We start from the raw sequence: 14,773 nt of genomic DNA, 5'->3' as shown, positions 1-14,773 counted from the left end.
ATAGTCAAAGTTAGTATTCAATCAAATAACACAAGTATAAATTTTTTTTGTATATTAAACTCATTGAAATTAAATGGTATAATAGTTGTAGTATTAATCTGTTAATATTATAACAAAAATTTAGCATTAAGGGAATATGTGTTGAAGAAAAGATAGGTATTTGAATCACACTTTTAGAGTTGTGTGTAATGTATGATACAAATAATAGAAATTTGGAAAATACCTGGGAAATAATAAAATTTAAAGTAGTGCATTCAATTTATAGTGTTTGTTTCAACATGTGATATCACTACGTCTATGTAAGCAAGAGCCTACAACATAATCATAGATTTTGAGTCTCTCTTGTAGGGTGTCTTAGATTTGAGTCTATTCAAATTTAATACATCATAATAATAAAATACTAAATAATCTACAATTCATCCCATTAGCTATCAAAATAATAATAAAGTTATTGACATGTCTATGTAGATAAAATAAATTAAAATATAATAAAAAAAATTACTTTATGAATTGTATGATGTCCTTTGTTGTTAATTAGCTTTAAAATTCATAAAATATTTATTTTCCAATGTAAATGAATTATATAATATAAATCTAGAAAACATATAGTATAACAATTATTAAAATATAATACACAAGTTTTTCAATAAAAGTTGAAATAGGGTTTTTTAAGGGGACCCAAAATCTCAAGAGTTCATACATCAAATATCACATATAATATTAAAAACTAATCAATGCCTAATAAAACTAGCAAAGCCACTACAAAAACTAGAAATAAAAAGCCCATAACTAGACCATTGAAACCAATAATGAAAACAAAAAAAGTTAACATAAGAATCCCAAAAAAAGGGTACTAGTGTACCTAAAGTCATAGAAATTTATTGACCATCTCCTCCTTGATGTATTTGATTCTACAATGGCTTATTTAATGTCTTCTTGAATGGGAATAAGTCTAGATAACTTCACCTTTCTTTTTATTAAGTGACTGCAGATTTTAAAAGTAATCTGAAACCCTATGATGGAAATATAATTGTTAATGAATCCATGTAGCATAGAAAAGAAATGCTACGCCACAAAATAAGCTAGTTAATGTTATCATTTTTCGCCCTGCCAAGATTCAAATTTCAAACATCTAGCCCGTCCAATGGCTAATTATTATTATTTTAATGCCTAAGAGACATCGAAAAAATCTAGGCGATCAAACCTTGTAAAAGTTTCTACGGCCCCCAGGTTCTCCATCGTCAGATCAGAGCAGATCAACGGTTAGTGCTATGTCGCTTTTCAAAAGTTGCAATATGACTAGCATAGCGACATCGCTCCCTATCGACACGTGTCCAGTGGGTCCAGTTTGTAGGTCATCCAGGGTTCTTCGGTGGGTCAGAAAAGTTTCACGATGGGCGGTCAGTTTCACGGGCCGGAGATGAGAAATACCGGTGAGGCGCTATGTTGCCATTGAAAAACTCATGAGTTTTTTGATAGCGACATAGCGCCTAACGAAAAGTTTTCGCAGAAAAGAACTTCATGTAGGCGAGTTGGGTCCCATTTCATACTTCATTTACCCAGTTAGAAGGGTCCTCGATCCACGCAAACAAATTAGAACATGCCACATCTGCGAGGAAGAGCTACTCAATGGGTCGAGGCAGTACAAGTCGCCAGGATGATGCTACGCAGACCAGTGTGGGGACGCCACGTGCATTATGGGGCCAGGGTTTCTAATATGATCAGTAGGATCAAGGCAGGTCTTTCGTGGTTGTAGGATCATAGTAGATCGACAGTTGGCGCTATCTTTCCTTCCAAAGTTGCACGGTGAATATGATGGCGACATAGCGCCCTTCTGCCACGTGTCCGGCGAGTCTCAGATGTCAGCAAGGATCCGTCAGACAGTTGGCACATGGCTAGTTCCCATTGATTGATGCATTGAGGGGGATGATCTATCTTGCTCGCTGTCAGATCGGTTCAGATCAACGACAGGTGCCATCTCACTATGGTGAAGTTGCGCAGTCTTTACCATGCAGATATAGCACCTCAGTGACACGTGTTAGGTGGGGCCGTGTTATGTCATAAACCTCAGGGGTGATACCAGGTGTGCTGATAGCATTTCGCGAGCCTAGAGGCAGAGAAGCAAAGTGTGAAGTATGACGAGTCTTCGCAATCGTCAGATTAAGTCAGATCGACAGATGGCGCCATCTCGCTATGGTGAAGTTGCATGATCTTTACCATAGCGACATAATGCCCTTTCGCCACATGCATCAGCGGGGCTAGGTCTCACCAAGGTATGTCTATCAGGTATTGCCAGGTGTCATTTGAGTGTGGTGCAATTGCTAAGGTGGCGCCGAGTATGATGGGCCCAAGGTAAGAACAGTATAGTGGTACGACAAGTCTCCATGATCGTCAGATTTAAGGCAGATCGACAGTTGGCACTATCTCGCCATCAAAAGCTGCACGGTGGATACCATGGTGACATAGCATCTTGTTGACACATGTCTCGTTGGCTCGGCCAAGGTTGGTGGTTAATGGCAGTTAGGTTTGTGTGATCATCATAGTTAATGATAACAGTTCGAGGGTGGCGCGGTTAGTTCAATAAAAGGAGGTCAACCGTAGAGAACTTCCCAGGTGGCAGAATGAAAAGAAGCAATTGGTCCACGTGGCCCAGTTGGCTTGTGAAACTAGGTTGACTTTCTGACCCCACTGATTCATGAACCTAAAAATGAAGGTGATCTATTTTGTTGTGCGATCTGATTTTCATGATTGATCCAAACCACCAGAAATGAATGCAAAATATAGAGACACTCCACCATCTCAGTCGATACATCTACTAGGTCAGAGCGTAGTTATGGTTTCATTCCTATCTCCTCAGGGCATTATTTGGCAAAAAAGATCAGATTTTCTTCAGATCCCCATGATTGTCCTCCGCAGGACTTAATGGCAGGTAGCTGCGAAGTCATTTCAGCAGGAAAAGATCTCAGTTATGCCTGACCTATAAAGGCAGATTTTGTAAATTTTGAAGAGGACCTTCTCTCTGATTTTTTTTTCTATTGCTCTACAATTCTAGTGTACATTCCCCTGTGCCTCTGAACTGTCTGATTCTCCACTTATCTCCTTTAGCCATTGGTATTAAAGTGCAAGAATTCTTTGCCTGTGCCATTACTTTGTAGAAATCTATAATCTACATGACTGTATCTCTGCTAGCCTATGAATGATATATAAGTGAAATTCTTCCTTGTGTCATTCATCTTGGTTTTTTGATCTGTATGTGGTTATTTGATTAAAGCAAGTCTAGATGTGTATATCCTTAGTTTCATTCTGGTTCAGTAGCGCACGTATGGGCACAGATTGGTCTAAACACTCTATTTTGGTGCATCACCTCCTTAGATTAGAACTAGGTAGATTTTCTTTCGTGCTCTCCTTCTCCCTTCTCCTCTCCAAGAGTAGTTAGGTGCGCCCAGATAGTAAGAGGAAGTCGGCCTTCTCCGGAGACTCAACCTCGTAGTTCAAGTCCCATAGCTTGGAGGTTGTTTTCATGTTTCACTAGGTTGTCCTCATGCATAGGCCTTGGACAAGGGTGCAAACCTAAGTGACAATAGTTTTTGGCACGCCTGGTGGGACTCACCTATTAAAGATTTAAAGACTACTGGTGTCAAAGAAGAAAGAGTTTCAAGATTAATACTAAAGAGATAGTACTGGCTTCGCTGTTTAAGCCTTCAAGAGGCTGATTCTTCAAAGTACTTGGCAACTCTGAGCTTCGACAAATCTGGTTTCAGGCCAAAGTTGCATAAATTCATGCCCAAAGCTGAAACAAGGGCGTCTTCTAGAGGTAAATTTCAATATCAAGAGCTTTCTCTTTCAAATCCTAGAAGAAGGAGGACTAGAATTTCATTATCACTAGTTAGGGGTGTAATAACATTCAATATACCTGTAAGATCTGTCTCTACTCCTCCTGTTGTTCAAACTTAGCCTAGATTGCCATCAACACTCATCAATAGAACACTTGTTTACGTGGTACAACCAAGAGTTCATGCTTTTTCCACCTTTAATGGTGGAAGTCCTCTATTGTTAGCCCAAAGACATGATATACCAGTATCCGCACTCAAAAGTATACCTAATTTTACTGGTGAAACTTCCATCTCCCCTTTAGAGCATATTCAAGAAGTAGCAAATGTCTGTAATATTCATGGTATTACAAAGGATGATGTTGCTGTCAAACTTCTAGCCTCAACTTTAAAAGGAAAAGCATTACAGTGGTATCGAGGCTTAGCTCATGGTTCTATAACTGATTGGGATGGACTAGGAGCAGGATTATGCAAACATTTTGAGGATAGAAGTGACTATTTGTCACTTTCAGAGTAGTTGACTACTATTAAAAGAGCCCCCCATGAGTGTATGATTGATTTTAACTATAGATTTCAAAAGACATGGGATAGAATACCTACTACAGTGAAACCTACCCTTGGTAATGCCTTCTTGCATTACCTTAGTGCTTTTAACAGTGATATTGCCACTACAATCCAAACTATGGGAGGAGATACTTTGTCTAATGCCTATGAGATAGCCATAAAAGCTAAGAACATCCTAATACAAGGAGGAAAGTTGGCTCCAAGGCCCCCTATGCCTTTCTTTCCCGATGTTCCCAACCACCAACTAGCAATGGCCCCTCTTCCTACAACTTCTACATCACAAGCCCTTTCTCTAGTCCCTCAAGCTTCCACATCCTCAAATGGGATAGATGAACTCAAAGAGATGCTCCAAGGTCTAGTGCTGAATACAGATAAGAGAGAGAAGACCCTGGATAAAAAATTGCAAGAGCAGGGGAGGGAGTTGAAAGACCAAGGAAAGAGATTAGAGGATAGTTTTTCTATGATACAAAAAATGAGTAACAAGGTGGTGGCCTTAGAGAGGCACCAAGCTCAAGGTGGCAAGCCTCCCCAATTTCAATATCAAGCTCCAAATGGTGGTAGGCCTCCTAATCAGTAGAATAGCTCTTTTGATCAGGGTAGGCAAAATAGTCATGCTTCTGCTTCAAGCTCAAATTAGAACAGGGCTATAGTCCCTCAAAATAACTTGGCCCAAGATCAAGATTTTTGTCCTTCCTGCAACTATTCTTATGCCTATTGCATGTGCCAGAAGGCAGAATCTTATTTGGCCCTAACTGTCCAAGAACCTGTAGCAAAGCAATCATACAAGGAGGATCATCCCAAGGAGGCCTCATACATTCAAGGGCATGATGATTTCTCTTTCATGAATCATCAGATTGGGGAGCATTGTAATGTAAACCAGGATTCCATCGCTGATGAAAAGAGCTATGGAAGATGTTGTCCCTCCTCCTCCTAATCAGGCCTCAACTTCAAATGCAACACCTCATGAGCGAGCAGCAGATGAACAAACAAGTACTTCATAGCACCAAAGGCAAGATTCTAGAAGGAAAGATGCAAGTGATCCCTATGTTGCCCCATCCCAACCCCTTATAAGTGCGACTCCCAAAGTTTCTACCAAAGTTCCTAATGCACCATTTAGTGTGGTAGAGAAAATGAAGAAGACAAATGTGAACATTTCTATGTGGGATGTTGTTGCTACCATACCAATGCAGAAGAAGATGCTGCAACAAGAATTAGAGAAGATTTAACCCAAGGATTAGCCATCTACCATGGAGAGTGCCACAAGTCTAGTACAACCAACAAGGGATGTGGAGACAAATAAAAAGGTTAGACCTCCTCCATTCTATGTTTCTCTGATTATAGGGGGCAAATTAGTCCACAATTGCATGATAGATTCAGGGGCTAGTAGCTCAGTGATGCCTAGGTGTGTTGTTGACGCTTTAGGAATGAAGTATGAGCCCATTGTTAGGGATGTGTTATGATTGGATGGTAGTACTATCAAAACTGTAGGTATCCTTAGGAATGTGGAGATGGCCCTACATGCATGCCCTGGTTGCACTGTGATTCAAGACATATCTGTTGCTGAAGTTAAGCCCCACTTTGCTATCTGTCTTTCAAGAGACTTCACTGCTCAAATTGGTGGATTCATATCCGCTGATTGGTCATATATGTCTTTTAAGACCAGATATGGAGCCAATGCTTCAATCAGAGCAGAACCTCAAGCCCTTCATCACACTGAATCCTACACCCCCAACTTCATCAATATGAATTGTTCCATTTTAGAGATGAACGAAAATGACATAGTAAATGAGCCTGCCACTTCCATAGTGGAGATTCCTAATTCCTTCTTGGATGAGTGGGCAAATGCATATCAGTTTGAGCCTATGTTAGAAACTCTTGAGACAGGCCTTAGGACATATTGCATAATAGAGGAAGATGCTCAAGTTCCTAATCTTGTTGGGACTAATGATGATATAAATAGAACATGGAGTATGTACTTTGATGGCTCAAGGAATAGAAATGGATCAAGGGCTGGTATTATGTTGATCTCTCCTGCACAAATAAGATACTACTTCTCCTTTAGACTCCAATTTAGTTGCACCAATAATGTGGCCGAGTATGAATCCTTGATTCAAGGCCTCCTACTTGCCCAAAAGAGAGGAATTCAAGCCTTGAAATTATATAGAGATAGTGAGTTGGTAGTCAATTAGGTGAGAAACCAGAACATCACCAAAAATGGCCTGCTCAAGTCTTACAAACACAGAGTCTGGGATTTGCTTGAAGGCTTCAACGCATTTAATATTCAGAGCATTCCTAGGAAAGAAAATAAGCATGCTGATAGACTTGCAGAAATAGGTGCATCTTATGATGTACCAGGGAATCTTGAGGAGAAGAAGAAGCAACAAATAAAGGTGGTAGTGAGGCCTGCCATCCCTAACAACAACACTCATTGGCAGGTGTTTGACTTTGATGAGAAAATTGTGAGTTTCTTTCAGAATGAGGCAGAATTCTCAGATAGAAACCAATCAAGACTGCAAGATCAATATGGTGATCAGATCATTCATCTCAGTTCTAACAAGTTGCCCAAGGGTCTCATTACCTTGGAGAGTGTCTTTAATCTTGATGATCAAACAAGAGGTAAAGGAATGAATCTAGCTACAGAAAAGGATGATCATGCCCTAGTTACAATTGCTGATGGAAAATCTCTGAATATGGGGAAGGTATGTTCTGAAACTGAGCAAGAAAACTTCATTCATCTATGTCAAGAATTTAATGATGTATTTTCTTGGACATATGATGACTTAAAAGGGTTTGACCCTAGTTTGTTTCAGCATACCATAGATTTAATTGATAAGGCCAAACCAGTAAGGCAAAAACAAAGGCCAGTGAATCCTAAGATTGAACCTCTAATGAGAAAGGAGCTATCCAAGTTGATTGAGGCTAATATAATTTTTCCCATCAAGCACTCATCATGGGTAGCCAACCTAGTCCCTGTTAGGAAGAAGAATGGAGAAATCAGACTGTGTGTGGACTTTAGGGATCTTAATCAGGCTTCCCTTAAAGATCACCCTCCTCTCCCTTCCATGGAGCAGATTCTGTCCAAGGTTAGTGGTTCAAGGAGATTCTCTTTTCTTGATGGATTCTCTGGTTATAATCAAGTGCTGGTTAAAGAATCTGACAGACATAAGACAACATTTACTACTAAATGGGGCACCTATGCTTATTGCAAGATGCAATTTGGGCTAACAAATGCAGGTGCCACATTTCAAAAGGCAATGGAGATGGCCTTTAAAAAATTAATTGACAAGTTTATCTTAGTATACCTTGATGATATAACTGTGTATTCAAAAAATGTAGAAGAACATTTTGATCATCTAAGACAAGTATTTATAAGATGTAGAGAGTTTGGGGTCTTCCTTAACCCAGCCAAGTGTGTCTTTGCTACAAGCCAAGGAAAATTATTGGGACACATTGTATCTAAGGATGGGCTGACCATTGATCTAGAAAGAACAAAGGCAATACTTGCCCTTCCTATTCCTAAACACAAGAAGGGGTTGCAAAGTTTCCTTGGTAGGATAAATTTTGTGAGAAGGTTTATTCCTAATCTTGCTACCATGCTAAAACCTCTTACAGCTATGCTTAAGAAAGGTATGGTCTTCTCATGGACCAAGGAAGGGAAGGAGAATTTTGAAGAGATCAAGGCAGCCATAGCCTCAGCCCCTACTCTCGTGAACCCAAATTTTGAGAAAGATTTCATCCTCTACACTTTAGGTGGTGAGTCAAGTACCTCTGCTATCTTGACCCAAACAAATGACAAGGATGAGGAGCAGCCCATAGCTTTCTTCAGTGAAGGGCTTAAGGAATATGAAAATAAGTACAGCTTTGTTGAGAAGCAGGCCCTTGCGATCATCAGAGCCTTGAGGAAATTCAAGCACCTCTAATCCCACAATAGGATCCATTTGTTGGTGCCCCATGCCAGTGTAAAAGACTTCCTGTTAAGAAAAGATATCAGTGAAAAGAGAGCTAGATGGATCACTAAGGTAATGGAATATGATGTTGATATTCATATTACCAAGCTGGTAAGAGGGAAAGGGTTGTGCAAAGATATGTTATTAGGTCAGGATTCTGATGAAGAGGCTACTATGGTATTAATAGAGCAGCAGGAGGAAGGAAATGTTAATGGTCCAAGGAGCTGGATAAATGATATGAAGAGCTTCTTATCAGGGAATGGATACCCTCAGGGATTCGACAGAGCTAAAAGAAGACAATATAGACTACAGTCCATTCCCTATGTTGTAATTGATATTATCCTATTCAGGAGGGATTTTAATGGGACCCTGTTGAGATGAATCGAAGAGGATCAGGCTAAGAGGATGATTAAGGAACTTCATGATGGCCCTGATGGTGGTCATTTCTCTGCCAGAACAACTGCCATGAAGGTCATGAGGGCTGGTTATTACTGGCCATCCTTGTTTCACGATTGTTATAGATATGTGAGAAAGTGTGAGAAGTGTGCTTTCTTCTCAGGCAAATAGAGGCTTGCAGCTCTCCCCCTTCGTCCTATTCAGGTGGATCAACCCTTTACTCAGCGAGGGTTGGATTTTATAGGCCCCATTAATCCTCCATCTAGTGCGGGTCATAAATGGATTTTGGTTGCTACCGATTATTTCACTAGATGGACAGAGGCATTTGCCTTGAAGGATGCCACAAAACCATTAGTTGTCAAGTTCCTTGATGGGATTGTATCTAGGTTTGGTGCTCCTTCTGCTATCATCTTGGACAATGCTAAGTCTTTTGTTGGGACCCAGATTTGTGCATGGGCAATGAACCACAATATCTACCTGAGCACATCATCAAATTACTATCCCCAAGGTAATGGTTTGGCTGAGTCTTCCAACAAGAATCTGATCAGAATCATGAAGAGGACAATAGAGGACAATCAGAGTGCCTAGCATAAGAAATTAAGAACTGCTCTATGGACTGATAGGATAACACCCAAGAAATTTTTTGGGAATTCAGCTTTTGTGCTGGTATATGGTAGGGAGGCTAGACTCCCAATTTTATTGGAATTCCCATCCTTGGAGTTGCCCCATCAGCTAGAATTGATTGAAGATAGTGCCATGTTAGTAAGAATGGCAGAGCTAATTGAACTAGAAGAGAAGAGAAATAAAGCTATGCAAACCCTAGAGATACATCAGCAGCAGATGAAGAGGAATTTTGACAAGAAGGCTTGGGTCGGAACCTTCAGAGAAGGAGATTTAGTTCTAAAGTGGGATGCAGACAAAGCAAAACTAGGGAGACATTCCAAATTTTATGCATTATGGAGTGGCCCCTATCTGATTTCCAGTTGCAAACAAGCTAATGCATTCCAACTGAGCAGGCCCAATGGTGAAGTTTTGCCCATTCCAGTTAATGGGATTTATCTTAAAGCTTGCTTCTAATGAGGGTCAAGTTCCTGTATATAGGCAATTTAGTTTCCTTCTGTTGTTTCCTACTTTTCAAGAAGTGTGCAGGCACAGCCGTCTTCCTGTGAGGAAGCAGATTTTGAGGTGTTTCAGTTTGTAGAGGAAGTTTTGTTTTGGTTCTAGTTGCAGTTGCAGAGTTTTATAGTGTTCATGTTTTAATCTCTCACAGGTAGGGTTAGGGTTTCACAGTATGCATAGACCCATTTTTTGACTCCATAGCCCAATGGATACATGAGGCCACTGGTCATACACGTAGCATGCTTGTGTCCCCTGTGAGTCACCAGAAATGTTATCATTTTTTCACCCCGCTAAGATTCGAATTTCAAATGTCTAGCCTGTCCAATGGCTAATTAATATTATTTTAATGCTTAAGAGACATTGAAAAAATCTAGGTGATCAAACCTTGTAAAAGTTTCTATGGCCCCCAAGTTCTCCATCGTCAGATCAGAGCAGATCAACGGTTAGCGCTATGTCACTTTTCAAAAGTTGCATGGCGGATAGCATAGCGACATCACCCCCTATCAACGCGTGTCCAGTGGGTCCAATTTGCAGGTCATCTAGGGTTCTTCGGCGGGTCAGAAAAGTTTCACAGCGGGCAGTCAATTTCACGGGCCGGAGATGAGAACTATCGTTGACGCGCTATGTCGCCATCGAAAAACTCACAAGTTTTCTGATAGTGACATAGCGCCTAACGGAAAGTGTCCACAGAAAAGAACTTCAGGTAGGCAAGTTGGGTCCCATTTCATACTTCGTTTGCCCAGTTGGAAGGGTCCTTGATCCACGCTAACAAATCAGAACATGCCACATCTACGAGGAAGAGCTACTCAATGAGTTGAGGCAGTACAAGTCGCCAGAATGATGCTACACGAACCAGTGTGGGGACGCCATGTGCATTATGGGGCCAGGGTTTCTAATATGATCAATAGGATCAGGGTAGGTCTTTCATGGCCATAGGATCAGAGCAGATCGACGGTTGGCGCTATCTCACCTTCGAAAGTTGCACAGTGAATATGATGGCGACATAGTGCCCTTCTACCACATGTTCGATGAGTCTCAGATGTCAGCAAGGATCCGTCAGATAGTTGGCACGTGGCCAGTTCCCATTTATTGATGCACTGAGGGGGATGATCTATCTTGCTCGCTGTCAGATTGGTTCAAATCAACGATAGGCACCATCTCGCTATGGTGAAGTTGCGCAATCTTTACCATGGCGACATAACGCCTCAGTGACACATGTCAGGTGGGGCCGTGTTATCTCATAAACCTCAGGAGTGATGCCAGGTGTGCTAATAGCGTTTCGCAAGCCCAGAAGTGGAGAAGCAAACTGCGAAGTATGACAAGTCTTCACGATTGTCAGATTAAGTCAGATCGACGGATGGCGCCATCTCGCTATGGTGAAGTTGCGTGATCTTTACATACAGACATAACGCCCTTTCGCCACGTGGATCAGCAGGGCTAGGTCTCACCAAGGTACATCTGTCAGGTATTGCCAGGTGTCATTTGAGTGTGCTGTGGTTGCTGAGGTGGCGCCGGGTATGATGGGCCTGGGGTAAGAATAGTATAGTGGTACGACGAGTCTCCATGATCATCAGATTTAAGGCAGATCGACGGTTGGCACTATCTCGCCATTGGAAGCTGCACAGTGGATACCATGGTGACATAGTGCCTTGTTGACACATGTCTCGTTGGCTCGGCCAAGGTTGGCAGTTAACGGTGGTCAGGTTTGTGTGATCATCACAGTTAATGATAATAGTTTGAGGGTGGCGCGATTAGTTCAATAAAAGGAGGTCAACCGCAGAGGACTTCCCAGGTGGCAGAATGAAAAGAAGCAATTGGCCCACGTGGCCCAGTTGGCTTGTGAAACTAGGTTGACTTTTTGACCCCGCTGATTCATGAACCTAAAAATGAAGGTGATCTATTTTCTTGTGCGATCTGATCTTCATGATCGATCCAAACTGCCAGAAATGAATGCAAAATATAGAGAGACACTCCACTATCTCAGTCAATCCATCTACCAGGTCAGAGCGTAGTTATGGTGCCGTTCTTGTCTCCTCAAGGCATTATTTGGTAAAAAAGATCAGATTTTCTTTAGATCCCCATGATTGTCCTCCACAGGACTTAATAGCAGGTAGCTGCAAAGTCATTTCAGCAGGAAAAGATCTCAGTTATGCTTGAACTATAAAGGTAGATTTTGTAAATTTTGAAGAGGACCTTCTCTTTGATTTTTTCTGCTATTGCTTTGCAATTCTAGTGTAAATTCCCCTGTGCCTCTGAACTATTTGATTCTCCACTTATCTCCTTCAGCCATTGGTATTAAAGTGTAAGGATTTTTTGCCTGTGCCATTGCTTTGTGGAAATCTGCATGACTATATCTCTGTTGGCCTGTGAATGATATATAAGTGAACTTCTTCCTTGTGTCATTCATCTTGGTTTTCTGATCTGTATGTGGTTATTTGATTAAAGCAAGTCTGGATGTGTATATCCTTGGTTTCATTCTGGTTTAGTAGCACACATATGGGTAGAGATTGGTCCGAACACTCTATTTTGGTGCATCACCTCCTTAAATTAGAACTAGGTAGATTTTCTTTCATGCTCTCCTTCTCCCTTCTCCTCTCCAAGAGTAGTTAGGTGCGCCCAGATAGTAAGAGGAAGTCGGCCTTCTCCGGAGAGTCAACCTTGTAGTTCAAGTCCCACAGCTCGGAGGTTGTTTCCATGTTTCACTAGGTTGTCCTCGCGCATAGGCCTTGGACAAGGGTGCAAACCTAAGTGACAATAGTTAAACAAAAAAATCTAGGCACGAGAAATAAATAGAACAAACAAAAGTAACCGAAAGAAAGCACACACAAACACAACAAAGAACCAAAACAAAGAAGATATAGACTAGAGGTAGAGCTCAATAAGAAAAACATTTGAGAAGTTTAACAACCTCTTTCTCCAACTTCTTCATATCTAGAGAAGCCTTCTTTTTGTTTCTAAAAGTTATTAGTCACAAATTGGTCCTTTCTTGTATTGGCTTTAGGTCTTTTAATGGGGCCAAAAGTGAGCTCTAAGGGACTATCTTTCTCCTCCACAATCTAAACAAAGGCCTTATTAATACACCAATATTTTGAGATGACCAATTAAGCCCTTCACAATTTTGTAGCTTGGATTCCCAATGCTCATAGGGAAGCCTCAAAATAGGTGCTCCTATCCTATAGGGATATAATACTATGCTTACTATATTTTATTCTACAGGCATCCATCTATCTATTAATTTATTCAGCCTTCTTCTTCTTACCTAGAACCATACATTCCACAATGTCTTTCCCATGGTTACAACCTCCAAGAGGTTGTTCTTATTTTCCATCACCTTGAGCTTCAAGTGGATACATTTAGTCTCATGGAAAGACCATTTAATAACTTTGTACAACTATAGCACCCCATTCCTAGAATCTTGGAGAACTTCAATGTCATGTTCAAAAGTTGAATCATTGAGAATGATAATAGATGTGTCAATAAGGGACTCAAGGTTCCCATCAGCCCAATCTGCTATAACACCATCCACAAACACCACTCTTTGTCTAGGAAACTGAATGCTATAGGATTTAACCTGATTAATTAGACCCTTATATTTCTCTATAGGAGGGAATCTACATTATGTTCCACATTATCCTCCATGTCTCTACACATAGTATCCTTAGATCTAGGTGGCAACGAGGGAGACAAATGTTTAGTAATTTCTTCAAGACTATTAATCTTACTAGAGAGCCTTGAAGTCTTCTACTTAATTTCACCCTAATCCTCCCCATCATTATCCATATCCTCATTGTTCTCATTATACTCTTCATTTGAAGAGACAACCCCTTTCTTAGCTTTCCACTTCTTCTATCATTGTTTGTGGGTTTGACAAGCATATTTTCTCTTCGAAGAGGATGCCAAAGATTTTCTTTTTTTTATGACTAGGTTTAACATCTTCTTCATCCTATTCAAAGAACACATTGACACACTGAGCTCAATATCTAATAAATCATCTTTGTTAATAGATTTTTTAAAGTGTTTTATATATATAAAAAGTAGCCAAAATAGAGGCTGGCCAAAACATAAAAGAAAAGCTAAAAATCAGCCAAAAGTCACTACAAGAATATTAACCAACCCCCTTTCTTAATATAAAAAAATCCTCAAAATAAGATGTTTTGAAACTTACTACTACTAATAACTATGGTATTATCATCATTATACATAAGATTACCCAAAAATTCTTGTTGGGCATTAAACAAGTCCATAAAATATCAACATAGAAAGTCCACTGGGCTAAACAAAAACTAACATAACATTAAAACAACCAAAAAATAACATAGAGTAGGAGATAACTCTCCTTTCTTTCATTCCTTAGGTTCTCTAGTAGCAAGCATAGCTAATCATGTCCTCTAGTTGTTCACTCTTCTTAATCAAACTAGTGATGGTTTCCTCCAACTTGGCTATATTTGGGCTCACCTATAATTTATTAGTTTTTTTCCATTGAATGCACCTCCTTGTAGATGTCACTCCTTGCAGTATTCTCCTCATCTGATCAACACCTCCCTTAGAATCCTCCATTTGATTCTTGCCACTAAAATTACCCATTCTAACAATTGATGTGATTGTGCCATGTTCTCTCATTACCCTTTCCTTCTTAGATTCTTGACAGTTGGCCTCAGTTTTGGATGTATTAAGCACCCAAGAAAGTAGAGGGTTGTCATGTTCCCCTCTCATACATTCATTGTCCTTCCCTTCACTACTAGTTTCTTCCTGCTCATGTTCCCCATTATTCCTTCTACTGGCTTTCGTTTTAGGTGTTGAGCTAGTTTTCCTTCTCGAATTGTTCGTCGACTCGAAATTGTCAATTTTTTCCTTAGCAAGGGTAGCCAAGGGTTTCTTTTCTCTTAGTATTTTTTTCAACCTACTATTGGCCTTCCT

This window comes from Cupressus sempervirens, chromosome 1, assembly GCF_028749045.1.
Source record: "Cupressus sempervirens isolate cs-2001-9-10 chromosome 1, ASM2874904v1, whole genome shotgun sequence".
In the NCBI taxonomy this organism is placed as follows: Eukaryota; Viridiplantae; Streptophyta; class Pinopsida; order Cupressales; family Cupressaceae; genus Cupressus; species Cupressus sempervirens.
The sequence above is the reverse complement of the archived record's forward strand: the minus strand, read 5'-3'. Positions refer to the sequence as shown.